This window comes from Manis pentadactyla, chromosome 6 (genome assembly GCF_030020395.1).
Source record: "Manis pentadactyla isolate mManPen7 chromosome 6, mManPen7.hap1, whole genome shotgun sequence".
In the NCBI taxonomy this organism is placed as follows: domain Eukaryota; kingdom Metazoa; phylum Chordata; class Mammalia; order Pholidota; family Manidae; genus Manis; species Manis pentadactyla.
The window spans coordinates 83929716-83950340 of NC_080024.1; the positions used below are offsets into that span (position 1 = coordinate 83929716).

Consider the following 20625-nt stretch of genomic DNA (forward strand, 5'->3'; position numbering starts at 1 on the left):
TTTTATTCAACATAGTTCTGGAGGTAGTAGCCACAGCAATGAGACAACACGAAGAAATAAAATGCATCTAGATTGGCAAGGAAAACATTAAACTGTCCCTGTTTGCAGATGACATGATATTGTACATAAAAAACCCTAAAGAATCCACCCCAAAACTACTAGAACCAGTATCTGAATTCAGCAAAGTTGCAGGATACAAAGTTAATATACAGAAATCTGTTGCATTCCTACACACTAACGAGGAACTGGCAGAAATTGAAGTCAGGAAAACAATTTATTCACAATTTCATCAAAAAGAATAGAATACCTAGGAATAAAGCTAACCAAGGAAGTGAAAGACCTATACTCTGAAAAGTACAAGACACTCATAAGAGAAATTAAAGAAGATACCAATAAATAGAAACACATCCCTTGCTCATGGATGGGAAGAACTAATATTGTCAAAATGGCCATCCTGCCTAAAGCAATCTGCAGATTCAAGGAAATCCCTATCAAAATACCAATGGAATTCCTCAACAAACTAAAGCAAATCGTTCTATAATTCATTTGGAACCACAAAAGACCCTGAAGAGCCAAAGCAATCCTGATAAGGAAGAATAAAGTGGGAGGGATTATGCTCCCTGACTTCAAGCTCTACTACAAAGCCACAATAATCAAGACAACTTGGTAGTGGCACAAGGACAGACCCATAGACCAATGGAACAGACTAGAGAGCCTGATATAAACCAAGCACATATGGTCAATTAATATATGGCAAAGGAGCCATATACATTTACAATGGGGAAATGACAGTGCATCAACAACTAGTGTTGGAAAAACTGGACAGCTACATGCAAGAAAATGAAGCTGGACTATTGTCTAGCCCCATGCCAAAAAGTAAACTCAAAATGGATCCAAGACCTGAATGTAAGTCATGAAACCATAAAACTCTTAAAAGAAAACATAGGCAAAAATCTCCTGAATGTAAACATGAGCAACAACTTTTTCCTGAACACATCTCTTCGGGTAAGGGAAACAAAGTAAAAAAAATGAACAAATGGGACTGCATCAAGCTAAAAAGCTTCTGTACAGGAAAGGACACCATCAGCAGAACAAAAAGGCATCCTACTTTATGGGAGAATATATTTGTAAATAGCATATCCGAGGGGTTAACATCCAAAATATATAAAGAACTCAAGCGTCTCAACCCCCAACAAGCAAACAACCCAATAAAAAATGGGCAGAGGATGTGAACAGACATTTATCCAAAGAAGTAATTCAGATGGCCAACAGGCACATGAAAAGATGCTTCTTAACATCACTAATTATCAGGGAAATGCAAATTAAAACCACAATGGGATATCACCTCACACCAGTTAGGATGGCCAACATAGAAAAAACTAGGAACAAAAATGCTGGCGAAGATGTGGAGAAAGGGGAACCCTCCTACACTGCTGGTGGAGATGTAACCTACTTCAACCGTTGTGGAAAGCAGTATGGAGGTTCCTCAAAATGCTCAAAATAGACTTACCATTTGACCCAGGAATTCCACGTCTAGGAATTTACCCTAAGAATGCAGCACTCCAGTTTGAAAAAGACAGATTCACCCCTATGTTTATCACTGCACTATTTACAATAGCCAAGAAATTGAAGTGTGTCCTTCCTTTTCTAAGTGTCCATCAGTAGATGAATGGATAAAGAAGATGTGGTACATATACACAATGGAATATTATTCAGCCATAAGAAGAAAACAAATCCTACAATTTGCAACAACATGGATGGAGCTAGAGGGTATTATGCTCAGTAAAATAAGCCAAGTGGAGAAAGACAAATACCAAATAATTTCACTCATCTGTGGAGTATAAGAACAAAGGAAAAACTGAAGGAACAAAACAGCAGCATAATCACAGAACCCAATAATGGACTAACAGTTACCAAAGGTAAAGAGACTGGGGAGGATGGGAGGGTAGGGAGGGATAAGGGTGGGGAAGAAGAAAGGGGGTATTATGATTAGTATGTATAATGTGGGGGGTGGGGGAAAGGGGAGAGCTGTGCAACACAGAGAAGACAAGTAGTGATTCTACAACGTCATACTATGCTGATGGATAGTGACTGTAATGGGGTTTGTGGGAGGGACTTGGGGTAGGGGAGAGCCTAGTAAACAATGTTCTTCATGTAATTGTAGATTAATGACAACAAAATTAAAATATAAATTAAAATTTTTAAAAGTTAGATTTAGTTGTGGATAGAAATTACAGCTATTCAGAATATATAATATTGTACTAGATATTTGTGCCGTCAGGGGGCATCTTTTAAAATACTCATTGAAGGCTCTTGTTAGTAATTTTAATAGAGAAGTATTATTTTTTTTAATGATGAGATAGACCCAGGTTATGGTTGTGAGCTGGGTAAATAAGGAGGGAAATGTATAAAATGAAGTTTGGAAGAGAATAAGAACTGCAGTTAACTCCTTTATTATCACTCACATACATGGTCCTTTTCTCTCCACTTCCACATGGGTCTCATTTTGACTGGAATAGAACTCAACTGGCAAGAGTCTGGAAAGGTGTGCTCATACAGAAGACATGACAGTCCACAGAAAAATAGTCACTATTCATAATCTGAACAGATATTCTAGCTTTATGGAATTGCTATGTTTTATCAAAATGATTATAAATAAAATGTCTTTTCATTTTGACCTTCATATAATATTAGAAATCTTTTCCCACACATACACAAAAAAATTAATGACAAACTGAGTTGGAAAACTTCTTAGTAAACTAGCAGTGCAGATGTTAATCACTTGGTGGTGTTCAGGCTATGGTGATTTTCCTAGCTGTAATGACTTTATGGTCCTTATACTTTAATTTTGGTTTGCCTTTGAATGCATCATTCTTTGGCCCCGTAGCATCACCTATGATCTTGGCTGTCCCTTTTTCACTGACCATAAACTACAGTTCCAAATCTTGCTCCACAATTTCAGTTCCTAAGTGTTTCTCTGCTTTTTATCTGTGTGTTGTAAAGCCCACATTTGATAAAGCTCCTTTCATTCATGGCACAAGCCACAACCTAATTATAAAATTTTAAGTGCTGTGAATTAAGTCTTTGTCATTCATCTTCATGATGGAATTTTCTTCAGAAAACATAAATCCAGAAACTCTGTGCATGTGAGTGATAAAATCATGTTAGGAGAGGGTGGAGCCAACATGGTGGCATGAGAAGGACAGTGGGAATCTCCTCCCAAAAACATATATATTTTTGAAAATACAACAAATACAACTAATCCTAAAAGAAAGACCAGAAGACACAGGACAACAGCCAGACTACATCCACACGTGCTAGAGCCCAGCACCTGGTGAAAGGGGTAAGATACAACCCCCGGCCCGGCGGGACCCGAAAACACCTCCCCCCAGCTCCTGGCAGGAGGGAGAGGGAACCCAGGACTGATAAACACCCAGCCCCAGCCACCCGCACCAGAGCGCAGACACAGTGCATGCGTGGAGGGCTGGAAACTAGGGAAATAGTGCAGCAAGACCTCTGAGCGGGTTCCGAAGCTGATGCCCCTATGACAAAGAAAAGCGAGTGCTTTTTGAAAGTCTTAAAGGGGCAGGGACTTAACAGCTAGACGGAAACAACACAGGTCACAGCCCAGTGGCTGGAAATTACAGGGAAAACCAGGCGCACTAACCCCCTGGGCAACAGCTCTGAGACCCCTCATGGAGGTAAACAGCCAAGCAGCCCCCTCCCGTCCATTACCCCTCCAGGCACTGCAAAAGCAGAGAAAAAGCCTAAGGCAAACCACGCCCACAGAAAGGGAAATCCCTACACTCCAGACGGGCAAGACACAAAGACACAGCCTACATGCAATTGCCCAACACAAGCCAGTAGGGGTCGCAGTTGTCCCAGTAAAGAAAGGCCAGTAGCAAGTGAAAAGTTTGGCCCTCCCAGCTGACTGTCAATAGCACCTGTAAACATGAAAAGACAAAAAAATATGATCCAGACAAGACTAACCCAGACAGCTTGGGCATCTACTACATCTTCCCCTGAGAAGGAACCTGGGGAGATAGATTTAACCAGTCTTCCTGAAAAAGAATTCAAAACAAAAGTCATAACCATGCTGATGGACTTGCAGAGAAATATGCAAGAACAAAGGAAGGAGAAAACAGAAATAAAACAAGCTCTGGAAGGACTTCAAAACAGAATGGATGAGATGCAAGAGACCATTAATGGACTAGAAAACAGAGAACAGGAACACAGAGAAGCTGATGCAGAGAGAGATAATAGGATCTCCAGGAATGAAAAAATTTTAAGAGAGCTGAGTGACCAATCGAAATGGAACAATATCCGCATTATAGGGGTACCAGACGAAGAAGAGAGAGAAAAAGGGATAGACAGTGTCTTTGAAGAAATAATTGCCGAAAACTTCCCCAAACTAGGGGAAGAAATGGCCTCTCAGACCACAGAGGTACACAGAACTCCCATGACAAGGGATCCAAGGAGGGCAACACCAAGACACATAATAACTAAAATGGCAAAGATCAAAGACAAGGACAAAGTATTAAAGGCAGCCAGAGAGAAAAGAAAGGTTACCTACAAAGGAAAACCCATCAGGCTATCATCAGACTTCTCAACAGAAACCCTACAGGCCAGAAGAGAATGGCATGATATACTTAATGCAAAGAACAGAAGGGCCTCGAACCAAGACTACTGTATCCAGCATGAATATCATTTAAATATAAAAGAGGGATTAAACAATTCCCAGACAAGCAAAAGTTGAGGGAATTTGCCTCCCACAAATCACCTCTACAGGGAATCCTACAGGGACTGCTCTAGATGTGAGCACTCCTAAAAAGAGCACAGAACAAAACACCCAAGATATGAAGAAGGGAGGAAGAGGAATAAGGAGGGAGAGAAATAAAGAATCATCAGACCGCATTTATAATAGCTCAACAAGCGAGTTAAATTAGACAGCAAGGTAGTAAAGAAGCTAACCCTGAACCTTTGGTAACCACAAACTTAAAGCCTGCAATGGCAATAAGTTCATACCTTTCAATAATCACCCTAAATGTAAATGGACTGAATGCACCAATCAAAAGACACAGAGTAATAGAATGGATAAAAAAGCAAGGTCCATCCATATGCTGCTGACAAGAGGCTCACCTCAAACCCAAAGACATGCACAGACTTAAAGTCAAGAGATGGAAAAAGATATTTCATGCAAACAACAGAGAGAAGAAAGCAGGTGTTGCAATTCTGGTATCAGACAAAACAGACTTCAAAATTAAGAAAGTAACAAAAGACAAAGAAGGACATTACATAATGATAAAGGGCTCAGTCCAAGAAGAGGATATAACCATTATAAATATATATGTACCCAATACAGGAGCACCAACATACCTGAAACAAATACTAACTGAACTAAAGGAGGAAATAGAATGCAATACATTCATTTGGGGAGACTTCAACACACTACTCACTCCAAAGGACAGATCCACCAAACAGAAAATAAGTAAGGACACAGAGGACTGAACAACACGCTAGAACAAATGGACCTAATAGACATCTACAGAACTCTACATCCAAAAGCAACAGGATACACATTCTTCTCAAGTGCAACTGGAACATTCTCCAGAATAGACCACATACTAGGCCACAAAAAAGAGCCTCAGTAAATTCCAAAAGATTGAAATCCTAGCAACCAACTTTTCAGACGACAAAGGCATAAAACTGGAAATAAACTGTACAAAGAAACCAAAAAGGCTCACAAACACACGGAGGCTTAACAACACGCTCCTAAATAATCAATGGATCAATGACCAAATCAAAATGGAGATCCATCAACATATGGAAACGAACGACAACAACAACACTAAGTCCCAACTTCTGTGGGACACAGCAAAAGCAGTCTTAAGAGGAAAGTATGTAGCAATCCAAGCATATTTAAAAAAGGAAGAACAATCCCAAATGAATGGTCTAATGTCAAAATTATCGAAATTGGAAGAAGAACAAATGAGGCCTAAGGTCAGCAGAAGGAGGGACATAATAAAGATCAGAGAAGAAATAAATAGAATTGAGAAGAATAAAACAATAGCAAAAATCAATGAAACCAAGAGCTGGTTCCTTGAGAAAATAAACAAAATAGATAAACCTCTAGCCAGACTTATTAAGAGGAAAAGAGAGTCAACACAAATCAACAGTATCAGAAAGAAGAAAGGAAAAATGACAACGGACCCCACAGAAATACAAAGAGTTATTAGAGAATACTATGAAAACCAATATGCTAACAAGCTGGGAAACCTAGGAGAAACGGACAATATCCTAGGAATATACAACCTTGAAAGACTGACCCAGAAAAAAAAAGAAAAATTTAAACAGACCAATTACCAGCAATGAAATTGAAGCGGTAATCAAAAAACTAAAAAAGAACAAAACCCCCGGGCCAGATGGATATACCTCAGAATTTTATCAGACATAAAGGGAAGACATAATACCAATTCTCCTTAAAGTTTTCCAAAAAGTAGAAGAGGAGGGGATACTCCCAAACTCATTCTATTTAGCTAACATCACCCTAATACCAAAACGTGGCAAATACCCCACCAAAAAAGAAAACTACAGACCAATATCCTTGATGAATATAGATGCAAAAATACACAACAAAATATTAGCAAACCGAATTCAAATATACATCAAAAGGATCGTACAAAATGACCAAGTGGGATTCATCCCAGGGATGCAAGGATGGTACAACATTCGAAAGTCCATCAACATCATCCACCACATCAACAAAAAGAAAGACGAAATTCACATGATCATCTCCATAGATGCTGAAAAAGCATTTGACAAAGTTCAACATCCATTCATGATAAAAACTCTCAGCAAAATGGGAATAGAGGGGAAGTATCTTAACATAATAAAGGCCATCTATGATAAACCCACAGCCCATATTATATTGAACAGCAAGAAGATGAAAGCTTTTCCTCTGAGATCGGGAACTAGACACTGATGCCCACTCTCCCCACTGTTATTTAACATAGTACTGGAGGTCCGAGGCACGGCAATCAGACAAAACAAAAAAATACAAGGAATCCAGATTGGTAAAGAAGAAGTTAAACTGTCGCTATTTGCAGATGACATGATACTGTACATAAATATCTCTAAAGACTCCACCCCAAAACTACTAGAACTGGTATCGGAATACAGCAAAGTAGCAGGATACAAAATCAACACACAGAAATCTGTGGCTTTCCTATACACTAACAATGAACCAACAGAAAGAGAAATCAGGAAAACAACTCCATTCACAATTGCATCAAAAAAAAACAAAAAACCTAGGAATAAACCTAACCAAAGAAGTGAAAGACTTATACTCTGAAAACTACAAGTCACTCTTAAGAGAAATTAAAGGTGACACTAACAAATGGAAACTCATCCCATGCTCTTGGCTAGGAAGAAATAATATCGTCAAAATGGCCATCCTGCCCAAAGCAATATACAGATTTGATGCAATCCCTATGAAACTACCAGCAACATTCTTCAATGAACTGGAACAAATAATTCAAAAATTCATATGGAAACACCAAAGACGCCAAATAGCCAAAGCAATCTTGAGAAAGAAGAATAAAGTAGGGGGGATCTGACTCCCCAACTTCAAGCTCTACTATAAAGCCATAGTAATCAAGACAATTTGGTACTGGCACAAGAACAGCGCCACAGACCAATGGAACAGACTAGAGAATCCAGACATTAACCCAGACATATATCATCAATTAATATTTGATAAAGGAGCCAAGGACATACAATGGCGAAATGACAGTCTCTTCAACAGATGGTGCTGGCCAAACTGGACAGCTACATGTAGGAGAATGAAACTGGACCATTGTCTAACCCCATATACAAAAGTAAATTCAAAATGGATAAAGACCTGAATGTAAGTCATGAAACCATTAAACTCTTGGAAGAAAACATATTCAGAAACCTCTTAGACATAAACATGGGTGACCTCTTCTTGAACATATCTCCCTGGGCAAGGAAAACCACAGCAAAAATGTACAAGTGGGACTATATTAAGCTGAAAAGCTTCTGAACAGCAGAAGACGCCGTCAATAGAACAAAAAGGAACCCTACAGTATGGGAGAATGTATTTGAAAATGACAGATCCGATAAAGGCTTGACATCCAGAATATATAAAGAGCTCACATGCCTCAACAAACAAAAAACAAATAACCAAATCAAAAAATGTGCAGAGGAACTGAACAGTTCTCCAAAAAAGAAATACAGATGGCCAGGAGACACATGAAAAGATGCTCCACATCGCTAATTATCAGAGAAATGCAAATTAAAACTACAATGAAGTATCACCTCACACCAGTAAGGATGGCTGCCATCCAAAAGACAAACAACAACAAGTGTTGGCGAAGCTGTGGAGAAAGGGGAACCCTCCTACACTGCTGGTGGGAATGTAAATTAGTTCAACCATTGTGGAGAGCAGTATGGAGGTACATCAAAATGCTCAAAACAGACTTACCATTTGACCCAGGAATTGCACTCCTAGGAATTTACCCTAAGAATGCAGCAATCAAGTTTGAGAAAGACCAATGCACCCCTATGTTTATCGCAGCACTATTTACAATAGCCAAGAATTGGAAGCAACCTAAATGTCCATCGATAGATGAATAGATAAAGAAGATGTGGTACATATACACAATGGAATACTACTCAGCCATAAGAAAAGGGCAAATCCTACCATTTGCAGTAACATGGATGGAGCTGGAGGGTATTATGCTCAGTGAAACAAGCCAAGCGGAGAAAGAGAAATACCAAATGATTTCACTCATCTGTGGTTTATAAGAACAAAGGAAAAACTGAAGGAACAAAACAACAGCAGAACCACAGAACTCAAGAATGGACTAACAGGTAACAAAGGGAAAGGGACTGGGGAGGATGGGTGGGTAGAGAGGGATAAGGGGGGGGAATAAGAAGGGGGTATTAAGATTAGCATGCATGGAGGGTGGGAGAAAGGGGAAGGCTGTGCAACACAGAAAACAAGCAGTGATTCTACAACATTTTGCTATGCTTATGGCCAGTGACCGTAAAGGGGCTTATAGGGGGGCCCTGGTATAGGGGAGAGCCTAGTAAACATAATATTCATCATGTAAGTGTAGATTAATGATAACAACAAAAAAAGCAGTTCCTGTGTGTTGACCTCCAATGTGTTCTACACAATGGTATAAATTGCATATAAAAGTGTAGGCAAAGGGTCTGTTTGTGTTTATACAGAGGATCAAAGCCTAATTTGTCTACCCCAAAAATGAACTAAGATATGATATGAAAAAGAACTTCCAACATCAGCACTCTCTGGAAGACTCATGCCAGAAGATGATCATCAAAAAACCCCAACAAAGATCCATGCACAGCTACAGGTGTAGATGTACTCATCCCACCAGTTCCTGGACTTGCCATGGGAATAAAGAAGGAGATATCTAAGCTGGCCTGTGCATACAGTAAAACACCAAATTTGACTGGATCTATACTGTTGGAAGTCAACCAAGAATTAGGAGAAGTGCAAATTGTAGCGCTCCAAAATCTTACAACTACAGACTATTTACTGTAAAAAGAACATAAGGGATGTAAACATTCCCCAGGAATGGGTTGTTTTAATTTGTCTGATTTCTCTCAGACTGTTCAAGTTCAGTTGGACAATATCCACCATATCATAGATAAGTTTTCACAAATGCCTAAAGTGCCTAACTGGTTTTCTTGGTTTCACTGGAGATGGCTGGAAATTACAGGTATGCTTTGGTTATGTAACTATACTCCTATTATGTTAATATGTGTGTGCAATTTAATTAGTAGTTTAAAACCTATACATGCTGAAGTTACTCTACAAGAAGATATGTCAAAGAAATAATCAATCTTCCCATGTTTTCTTTCGCCTGCTACTTCTATAGCTTTTCTTCTTCCTACCTAATTACAAGCCCTAAATAGAATTCGTGCCACATATCGAATTTACCAAGTATCATAATTCTTCCAAGTGGTAAAGATACCTCAAGACAAATGCTGGGCATAGAAGCCACAGGACATAAATATGCAAAGAAGGAAAAAGCTAACCTTTTCAAACAATAAGGCTTCTCTCTCACTTACCAACTTTACATTTCCCTGTATGGCCCCGGAAGATGACTGGTTAGCCAGAGACGGGTAAGATTTCTCAAGGGAGGAACAACCTAAGACAGGCACAGTCGCAGGGGTGCCATCAGGTGAGAAATTGGGGATCAACAGAGGTGAGGCTTAGAACCTCACCCCCCGTTCTGAGAGAAATCTTCTGCATAGGTGTATGTTTTATTGCCCTTGTCTATCTTGGATTAACACTTAGTCTACAGGCACACACCTGATCATCTGCGTTTGCTCTCTTAAAACACTAAACTACGTTTTCTACCTTTATCTTGTATCTACCTACCACTTCAGCATTTTATTAAAAACAATAATAACAAAGAGTGAAATGTGGTATCCACATATAAATCAAGTATAAAAATCAAATGAATATTCATATTTGAACTGACTGTTTATAGTTCACAATGCATGAGCAAAACTGAAAGTTTCTGTGATGACTGCCCTTGTACTGTTCACCATGTAACTTATTCACTGTGTAAGAATTTGTTCTCCATGTGAGAACTTGTTCGTTATGCTTCAGAAGATGGGAGACTGATGAAAATTAGGCTTGGGGTGTATTAATGATTGTGCATTGAGCATTGACTCCCCTATACAGAATTTTATTGTTGTTAACAACCATTTGATCAATAAATATGAGAGATGCCCTCACCAAAAAAAAAAGTACACACTTATAATTGTAAAATTAATAAGTAACCAGGATGTAATGTATTCCATAAGGAATATAGTCAAAATATTGTAACAACTTGGTATGGTGATAGCTGGTACATAGAATTATCATGTATATAAATCTTTAATCACTGTGTTGTACACCTGAAACTAATGTAATACTGTGTGTCAACCACCCTTCAATAAAAAATTATTATCTACAAAAAAAAAACCATGTTAGCATTGATTTCTGTCAGTACAAAAGCACTGACAGATCTGTTCTTTCCAATTTGCTTGGTTAATGGACATCCTTATTTGTAGATAAGCTTAGTAGTCCACACATTTTTGACTAGTTCTACTTAAACTGTGGGTAATACTAGTACATGGTAATTTAAATTAAAAACAGGGCAAGCTCGGAATTTCCCCAAGGCTTTTGCTTTAGCTCCTCTTGGAGTTACACAGCCCTACAAGTGTGTTACACTCTGATAGAACATTCTTTGATTGTGCCTATGATGTTGAGTAAACCTTAGAGTGATGATTTTTTTAGTGCACAATCAAAATTATACAGAAATCAATTTTTTATTGTTAACATTCTTGTTATATTTGGCCAGTTAAACAGTGATTAGATTTATAGCAAGACTTAATTAATTCCTAGAAAGTAAAGTGGGTTTATGATTTAATCTTTTCTCCTTCTTCTCAAAGAGGAAGGATAAAGAGAACAGAAAAGATTGATTAGAAGGGCAAGCAGAGACTGTTGAGAAACTGCTAATTATGCAACAAAATAGAAAATTCTTGCTCTGAAATCTACAGAAAACAACACCTTTAAGAGGATACAAGACTTAAAATTTTTAATGTCTTTTAAGTCATAGAGCTCTGTTCTACCTTTGGTGAATATGAAGCTTTCAGTAAGGATGCAGATACTTACTAAACCCTGTAGATCTGACTACTGTTACTTTAGACACTGGACTTATCAAAATTTAGGGATTAGTGCAAAAGGTACCCAACTCTATCTTAGAGTGCTTTAAGTTCCTGTGTGTCAGCAGTTTGTGGTAATAGTGTATTTTGTATTCCAAAGAATAATGATTAGAAACTCATGCCAATCTCTTTCCTGTTTACCCACACCACGTCTGTAACCCAACATCAGCCATTTAAACCATCTGGAGACATCAACAAAGACATACACAAACTGAAAGTAAAGGAATGGAAAAAGACATTTCATGCAATTAATAGGGACAATAAAAGCAGGAGTTGCAGTACTTGTATCAGACAAAATAGATTTCCAAACAAAGAAAGTAACAAGAGATAAAGAAAGACATTACATAATGATGAAGGAGTCAGTCCAACAAGAGGATATAACTATTAAAAATATCTATGCACTTAACACAGGAACACCTACATATGTGAAACAAACACTAACAGAATTAAAGGGGGAAAAAGAATGAAATGCATTCATTTTAGGAGACTTCAACATACCACTGACTCCAAAGGACAGATCAACCAGACAGAAAATAAGTAAGGAGACAGAGACACCGAACAAAATGTTAGAATGGATGGATCTAATGGACATCTACAGAACACTCCATCCAAAAGCAACAGGGTACACATTCTTCTCAAGTGCCCATGGGACATTTTCAAGAATAGATCATATACTAGGCCACAAAAAGAGCCTCAGTAAATTCAAACAGACAGACATTATACCAACCAGCTTCTCAGACCACACAGGTATGAAACTAGAAATAAATTACACAAAGAAAATGAATAAGCCCACAAACACATAGACGCTTCATATCACGCTCCTAAATAATCAATGGATCAATGGCCAAATAAAAACAGGTCAAGCAATATGGAGAGACAAATGACAACAATAATTCAACATCGCAAAAATCTGTGGGATGCAGCAAAGGTTGTGCTAAGAGGGAAGTATACTGCAATACAGACACACCTCAGAAAAGAAGAATAATCCCACATGAAGAGTCTAAACTCACAATTAACAAAACTAGAAAAAGAAGAACAAATGAGACCCAAAGTCAGTAGAAGGAGGGACATAATAAAGATTAGAGCAAAAATAAATAAAATCGAGAAGAATAAAACAATAGAAATAATCAATGAAAGCAGGAGCTGGTTCTTCAAGAAAATAAAACAGAACAGATAAACCCCTAGCCATATTTATCAAGGAAAAAAGAGAGCCTACACACACAAACAGAATCAGAAATGAGGAAGGAAAAATCACTGTGGATACCACAGAAATACAAAGAATTATGAGAGAATACTATGAAAAATGATATGCTAACAAACTGGATAACCTAGAAAAAATGGACAACTTCCTAGAAAAATACAACCCTCCAAGGCTGACCGAGGAAAGAACAGAAAATCTGAATAGACCAATTACCAGCAACAAAATTGAATTGGTTATCAAAAAACTACTTAAGTACAAAAGTCCTGGACCAGATGGTTTCACTGCTGAATTTTATCAAACATTTAGTGAAGACCTAATACCCATCCTCCTTAAGGATTTCCAAAAAGCAGAAGAGAGAATACTCTCAAACTCATTCTACAAGGCCAGTATCACTCTAATAACAAAAACAAGCAAAGACACCACAAGAAAAGAAAATTACAGACCACTATCCCTGATGAACATAGATGCAAAAGTACTCCACAAAATATTACCAAACTAAATTCAAAAATACATCAAAAAGATCATCCATCATGAACAAGTAGGATTTATTCCAGGGATGCAAGTATGGTACAACATTCAAAAATTCATCAACATCATCCACCATATCAACAAAAAGAAGGACAAAAAACACATGATAATCTCCATAGATGCTGAAAAAGCATTTGACAAAATTCAACATCCATTCATGATAAAAACTCTCAACAAAATGGGTGTAGAGGGCAAGTACCTCAACACAATAAAGGCCACATATGAAAAACTCACAGCAAACATCATACTTAACATTTAGAAACTGAAAGATTTTCCTCTGAGATCGGGAACAAGACAAGGATTCCCACTCTCCCCATTTTTATTCAACAAAGTTCTGGAGGTCCTAGACATGGCAATCAGACAACACAAAGCAATAAAAGGCATCCAGATTGGCAAGGAGGAAGTTAAACTGTCACTATTTGCAGATGACATAATATTGTACGTAGAAAACCCTAAAGAATCCACTCCAAAACTATTAGATCTAATATCTGAATTCAGCAAAGTTGCAGGATACAAAATTAATACACAGAAATCTGTTGCATTCCCATACACTAACAATGAACTTAGCAGAAAGAGAAATCAGGACAACATTGCCATTCACAATTGCCTCAAAAAGAATAAAATCCGTAGGAATAAACCTAAGCAAGGAAGTGAAAGACCTGTACTCTGAAAACTACAAGACACTCATGAGAGTAATTAAAGAAGATACCAATAAATGGAAACACATCCCATGCTCATGGGTAAGAAGAATTAATATTGAAAAAATGGCCATGCTGCCTAAAGCAACCTACAGATTCAATGCAATCCCTATCAAAATACCAACAGCATTCTTCAACAAACAAGAGCAAATAGTTCTAAAATTCATATGGAACCACAAAAGACCATGAGTAGCCAAAGCAATCCTGAGAAGGAAGAATAAAGTGTGGGTTGATAACACTCCCTGACTTCAAGCTCTACTACAAAGCCACAGAAATCAAGACAATTTGGCACTGGCACAAGAACAGACCCATAGACCAATGGAACAGACTAGAGAGCCCAGATATAAACCTAAGCATATATGGTCAATTAATATACAATAAAGGAGCCATGGACATACAATGGGGAAGTAACGGTCTCTTCAACAACTGGTGTTGGCAAAACTGGACAGCTACATGTAAGAGAATGAAACTAGATTATTGTCAAACCCCATACACAAAATTGAACTCAAAATAGATCAAAGAGCTGAATGTTAAGTCATGAAACCATAAAGCTCTTAGAAGAAAACATAGGTAAAAATCTCTTGAATATGAACATGGGCAACTTTTTCCTGAACGCATCTCCTCGGGCAAGGGAAGCAAAATAAAAACTGAACAGATGGGACTACACCATGCTAAAAAGCTTCTGTACAGCAAAGGACACTATCATCAGAACAAAAAGGCATCCTACAGTATGGGAAAAAATATTTGTAAATGAAATACCCCACAAGGGCTTAACATCCAAAATACATAAAGACCTCACACGCCTCAACACCCAAAAACCAAATAACCTTATTAAAAATGGGTGGAGGATATTAACAGATACTTCTCCAAAGAAGAAATTCAGATGGCCAACAGGCACATGAAAAGATGCACCACATCACTAATTATCAGGGAAATGAAAATTAAAACCACAATGAGATATCGCCTCACACCAGTTAGGATGGCCAACACAGAAAAGACTAGGAACAACAAATGCTGGCGAGGATGCAAAGAAAGGGGGAACCTCCTACACTGCTGGTGGGAATGTTCAACCACTGTGGAAAGCAATATGGAAGTTCCTCAAAAAAATGAAAATAGGAATACCATTGGACCCAGTAATTCCACCTCAGGGAAATTACCCTTAGAAGACAACTTCTCAGATTCAGAAAGACATAAGCACCCCTATGTTTACTGCAGCACTATTTATGATAGCTAAGATATGGAAGCAACCTACGTGTCCATCAGTAGATGAATGGATAAAGAAGATGTGGTACATATACACAATAGAATACTATTCAGCCATTAGAAAGATGTAAATCCTACCATTTGCAACATCATGGCTGGAGCTAGAGAGTATTATGCTCAAGTGAAATAAGTCAGGAAGAGAAAGACAAATACCAAATTATTTCCCTCATTTGTGGAGTATAACAAAGCAAAAACTGAATGAACAAAACAGCAGCAGACTCACAGACTCCAAGAAGGGACTAGTGGTACTAAAGGGGAGGGGTTGGGGAGATTTGGTGGGGAGTGATGAGGAATGGGATTGAAGGGCATTATGATTGGCACACATGGTGTGTGTGTGGGGGGTCACGGGGAAGAGTGTAGCTCAAAGACAAATAGGGACTCTGTGGCATCTTACTACACTGATGGACAGTGACTGCAATGGGGTATGGCGGGGTACTTGATAATAAGGGTGAATGTAATAACCACATTGTTTTTCTTGTGAAACCTTCATAACAGTGTATATCAATGATACCTTAATTTAAAAAACGTCTCAGGAAAAAGGGAACCTATACCTGTAATTAATATTCACAATATTTGTACTATCTCAGAAAGATGAGATAATCAGCATGTCCATCTTAAGGGTGAAGACTAAAAACTCAAAAAGAACAAAGTTAATAAGATATGAGAGTGGTGAGGGTTGGTTTTGCCCAGCCTTTTTACAACTACAAATTGTGAGTATGAAATGTCAGAAACTACAAGTCCTATGACTTCTCTCTCCAGTGGACCCCTATTTGCTCTCCAATAAAGAGTCTCAGGAGAAATGTCTTGGGGCAGATGACCTGTCACCATCTTCACCTGTTCTAGGAATAAAAAGGAAAACGTAGCCTACTATCTCTGAGTCTGTTAACTCCTGATGGAGCAAATCAGACAAAAGGGGTTAAGTAAACTACCACTGTACACAAGTAATTTTTATTATCAAGCAGGACAGAATCTTCTTTCCTTCTAACATATGATTTCCTCAAATAAGAAAAGAGTGACCTAGATTTAATCAAACACAGAGTATTAAAGTGAAGCTATATTAGTACAAAATATTATATAAGATCACAAAAAAAACAAAAATATGATATTCAAATAAGTACAAAAAATCCAAATGAGGAAAATAAACTTTCACAGGATGTTACCGCCAAAAGGAAACATTTAAAACTCTTTGAAGTTTAGTAAGATAAAATTTAAGAATTGATATCAGCAAAAACAGTCCTTTGGTGGCCCAGTCCCTTGAATTTCCTGACCCATATTTCTTTCCTGCTGAAACAATCAGTGGGATCCTTCTTTCTGGTACAGCTCAGCAGCCTCAAACACATCTAGCTATAGAGTCAAACAAACACAAAAATCATTAACACAAATTTTGATATAGTTGGCAACTGCTTAAATACTTTGTATATATACTGACTATCTGTCCTGATGGAAAATGAATTGTTTTGGGAGCTGGTTTTCCAAGAAACTTATTAAAAAGCTTGATATTTGCAAAAGTTCCTCTTGTCATTACAGCATCATTACCTCTTCAGGCTCCGTAAGAGTTGAATTCATGAGGGGTAAGGCTACAGGAAAATTATGTAAGTAATTTAATTTCAGGTGGAAAATAATCACGTACTACTGAATTGTAAAACTTACTCAAAACATTTTTTATTATGGATAATTTCAAGTATGTACAAAAGTAGGGCAAACAGAACAGTGAATCAACAAGCAGGTGCCTCTCATCACATTGTAATAATCAAATCATGGACTCTGTTTCTTCCATAATTATCCCCTATTACATTATTTTGAGGAAAACACATTTTAGTTGTATCTATTTCAGTATGTTCCTCTAAAAGATTTGGACTCGTAAAATACTATCCTGATACCAAAAAAAGCCCCCACAGTTTCTTAATATCAGAGAGCCAGTCAATATTCAAATGTCCCTGATTTTCCCCATGATTCATTTGTTGTTGGTTTGTTCAAATCAGGCAGGGTCCAAATATGCTTCATATATTCATTCAGTCAATCTCTTAATCTTCACATCTGCTTTCCCTTCTTGCCCCTCTTGTACTTTTTCTGAAGGAAACAGGTCACTGGTTGTAGTTTCCTGCATTTATACTGTGCTAACTGCATTCCCACGGTGTCATTCCCAATCCTCTGTCACTTTATTTCCTGTAAACAAGATGTCAGATCCAATGGCTTGATAATATTTGGGTTTTTAACGTTAATTTGTGTAACAGGCCTCATAGGTCAAACATCCATTGGAGGCACATGATACCCAGTTGTCTCTTTCTGGAATGTTACCAGGGACTATCATCACTGTCCAGATTAAATCTTTCATTAGGGATTACACAACAGTGATACTCATCACTCCTCCTCCAACTTTTAGCTGCAAAACTTCTATAAAGACAAATGTCCTTCATCAATGATTAGGTTATACTGAAATTCATTCCACATGGTAAAGACTGTTTACAAATCTATGACTGTTAAGTAATCAGATGGTTCCCTACCAACTTCCAGAGGTAAGTTGGTCTGTTTTTTTCTTTCAGTATTATTATAAACTCAGAGACTAAAATGCATGATTTAATCCATTCCAGTTAGTATTTTTTACTGATGCTCAGCATGTCCCATCTTTAAGCAGTGGCAGGTTCAAATTGGTTCCTGAGACCTTTTCACAGAAGCCCTGTAGTTTCTGGCAGCTATTTCACACTGGGAAAAATATAGACATTTTCCAGACCCAAATTTGGAATCAATCATCTCTCCAAGAAGCACTGGTTGTTTGTACGGGTTTCCCCTCCTATCTGGAAGAGAATGTTCCAACATAACCATTCATAAACCAAAACAGCATCCAGTGCAGGGCATCTCCTGATTTCTGGAGGGTCACATCCCTCCACTTTTGCCATAGACCTACACTAGCACTTGCCTTTTTGCTAATGGAAAGAAATCCGAAGAGGATTTTCACTTCCACGAAAAAAGCTGTTACCACACCAATGTAGGTCTTTTGTGAAAACAAAGTGGTGTGACTTGAGCTTCTGGAAAGCTGAGATACCTGTACAGTGCTATGGCATTCAGACACCATAATCTGGGTGTTAACGGGCTGGACTAGTCACCAGGACAAGAAACAGCTAAGCATCTCAACAACAGCTAAGTGTCTGTTCGGCCTTTTATGTAAAGGCAATAAATATTCTACATTTGTACACTTAAATGTTTTTATAATGGAGGTGGGGGTGGGGGATGGTTCATATGTCTATTTAAAAAAATTCTGATTTATGAGAAGTACTGGATTAAATATTCTAAGATCTGAAACTACAATAAATATAAAAACTGTACCTTGGAAAGTGGTGGCTCCTTTTTTTTGAGGGTTGGCAGCAATGTCACAATTATGACCAAGATGGAAATCACAACCAACAAATATCTGGGAAAAAGAAAAGTTACCTTATTTCTCAACACTGTATAGAAAAGCTAAGTGGGTAACAAACTGATTCATCTTCGTGAAGTTTTACCAAAGGCAGCTGCTATTAGTAATTTCTACCAAAGTACTTTAATTCACACCAAACTACAGTTAACTGGAAAGTAAGTTCAAACACAAAATTCACGACATCACTGCTGAAACTACAGTAAGAGTTTTCAGGTTTACTACATGACAAACCAAGCCACATGACATGGTCTGTGTATGAGATTTCACTGCAAAGTCTTGTCATTCAAGCAGCACAAACACCAAGGTTGATCGGGCAGCATGTCCCACCTTCAGCAAACCTGTCTGTGGTGTCAGGATGGCTCTGTGACACCAGAGAGCATTACCATGCACAGAGAAATGAAATAATGTGCTTCTAGTTTCAGATTGTTATCTCCTCTATAAACGATCTTTACATTCATTGATTTATGTAAAATTTTAGACTCAAAAAGCAGGAATTCACTCTCTTTCCATTTGACACAGATCAAGCCTAGCGTCATGCACATGCATCTTATAGTCCACAAAAGACACATTTAAATTTCTAACTAGGGGAGGGTGGTTAGGGTAATTTGACAGGTCAAACCATGATGACTTTTCAACAAAGAAAAATTGAAAAGAGAAGTCTTGCTTCCAATCAGTTGTTTATTTTGGCTACCCCTCTATTAGGGGTGCAATTTAAAACAGCCATTTCAGTTTCTAAAAACATAAGCAAAGGCAGGTACAACAGGTACTCCAGTTACTGCGTAAGTCACCATGGCAAGCAGACACCTGTGACAGCAGGTACTTCCTGGAGGAACGAACGTGACCAGAAGCCTCTTAATCAGTAAGAAAGGAGACAAAATAAAAGCATCTGAACACCAGGCACACATACCCTCTACTGGCCAAGTATTTAACAGCAGCACTACTCTTCGCAATGCTTCCAGCGGGCGATATATGGTCTGTGGTGACACAGTCTCCCAGATGCAGTAGGACGTGGGCATTTTCAATAGACTGCAGTGAAACTGGCTCTTTGGTCTAAAAGGTAAAAAGTTAAAGGCATTTAACTCTTCATGAGTTTTTTTAGTTATAACAACATTAAAAAGATGAAACAGTGATAAAACAGTACTTAACAAGCTTATCAAAAAATGAAGGACATCTGATAGAAGTAAACTTCAAGTCCCATGGAAACAAGAGTGAATATGGTGCTTCTAAGGAATCCCACTGCTTATTTCCCATCTGTGAATATGGTTTTGGTTGGTGAATTAAAAGAAAGATAAAATGGGAGTCATAAAAAGAGGCTTATATAAATGATCAAGGGAATAAAGTATTTATGTTAAAATGAAAAAAATAGGTCTTACTGATTTAGAAATAAAGCTGACAGCACATTCTATAAAATCATGACATTTTGGATGGAATCAATAAAGATTTGCTCATCAAATTCCAACACACCAGATTTTTAGGAGCACTACCCTGTGAGTTAAGTTTCAATAGAAACTGAATGTCAAAATTTGTAGACTCCAAAAATCTAAAAAACTTAAAAATATCTACACAAGTTGCTAAAGAGAGATTGTGTGTGGGTATTGCTGTTGATCTTCAGAATATCGTCATGGACAAAAACCGCTACTTCTTTCAATGCACGTCCCACATCACAGTGTGATATTTTCAAACTACACTTATAACCCTTGCCACCTGCACCACCACCCCAGCAGTCCAGCCATCATCGCCTTTCCCTCTGGATTCTG

General features: G+C 37.9%; 1 pseudogene; it reads right to left on the reverse strand.

The window, feature by feature from the left end:
• Positions 1-13282: 13282 nt before the first annotated feature.
• Positions 13283-20625, reverse strand: part of LOC130684189 (iron-responsive element-binding protein 2-like) — a 28335-nt pseudogene continuing 20992 nt past the window's right edge.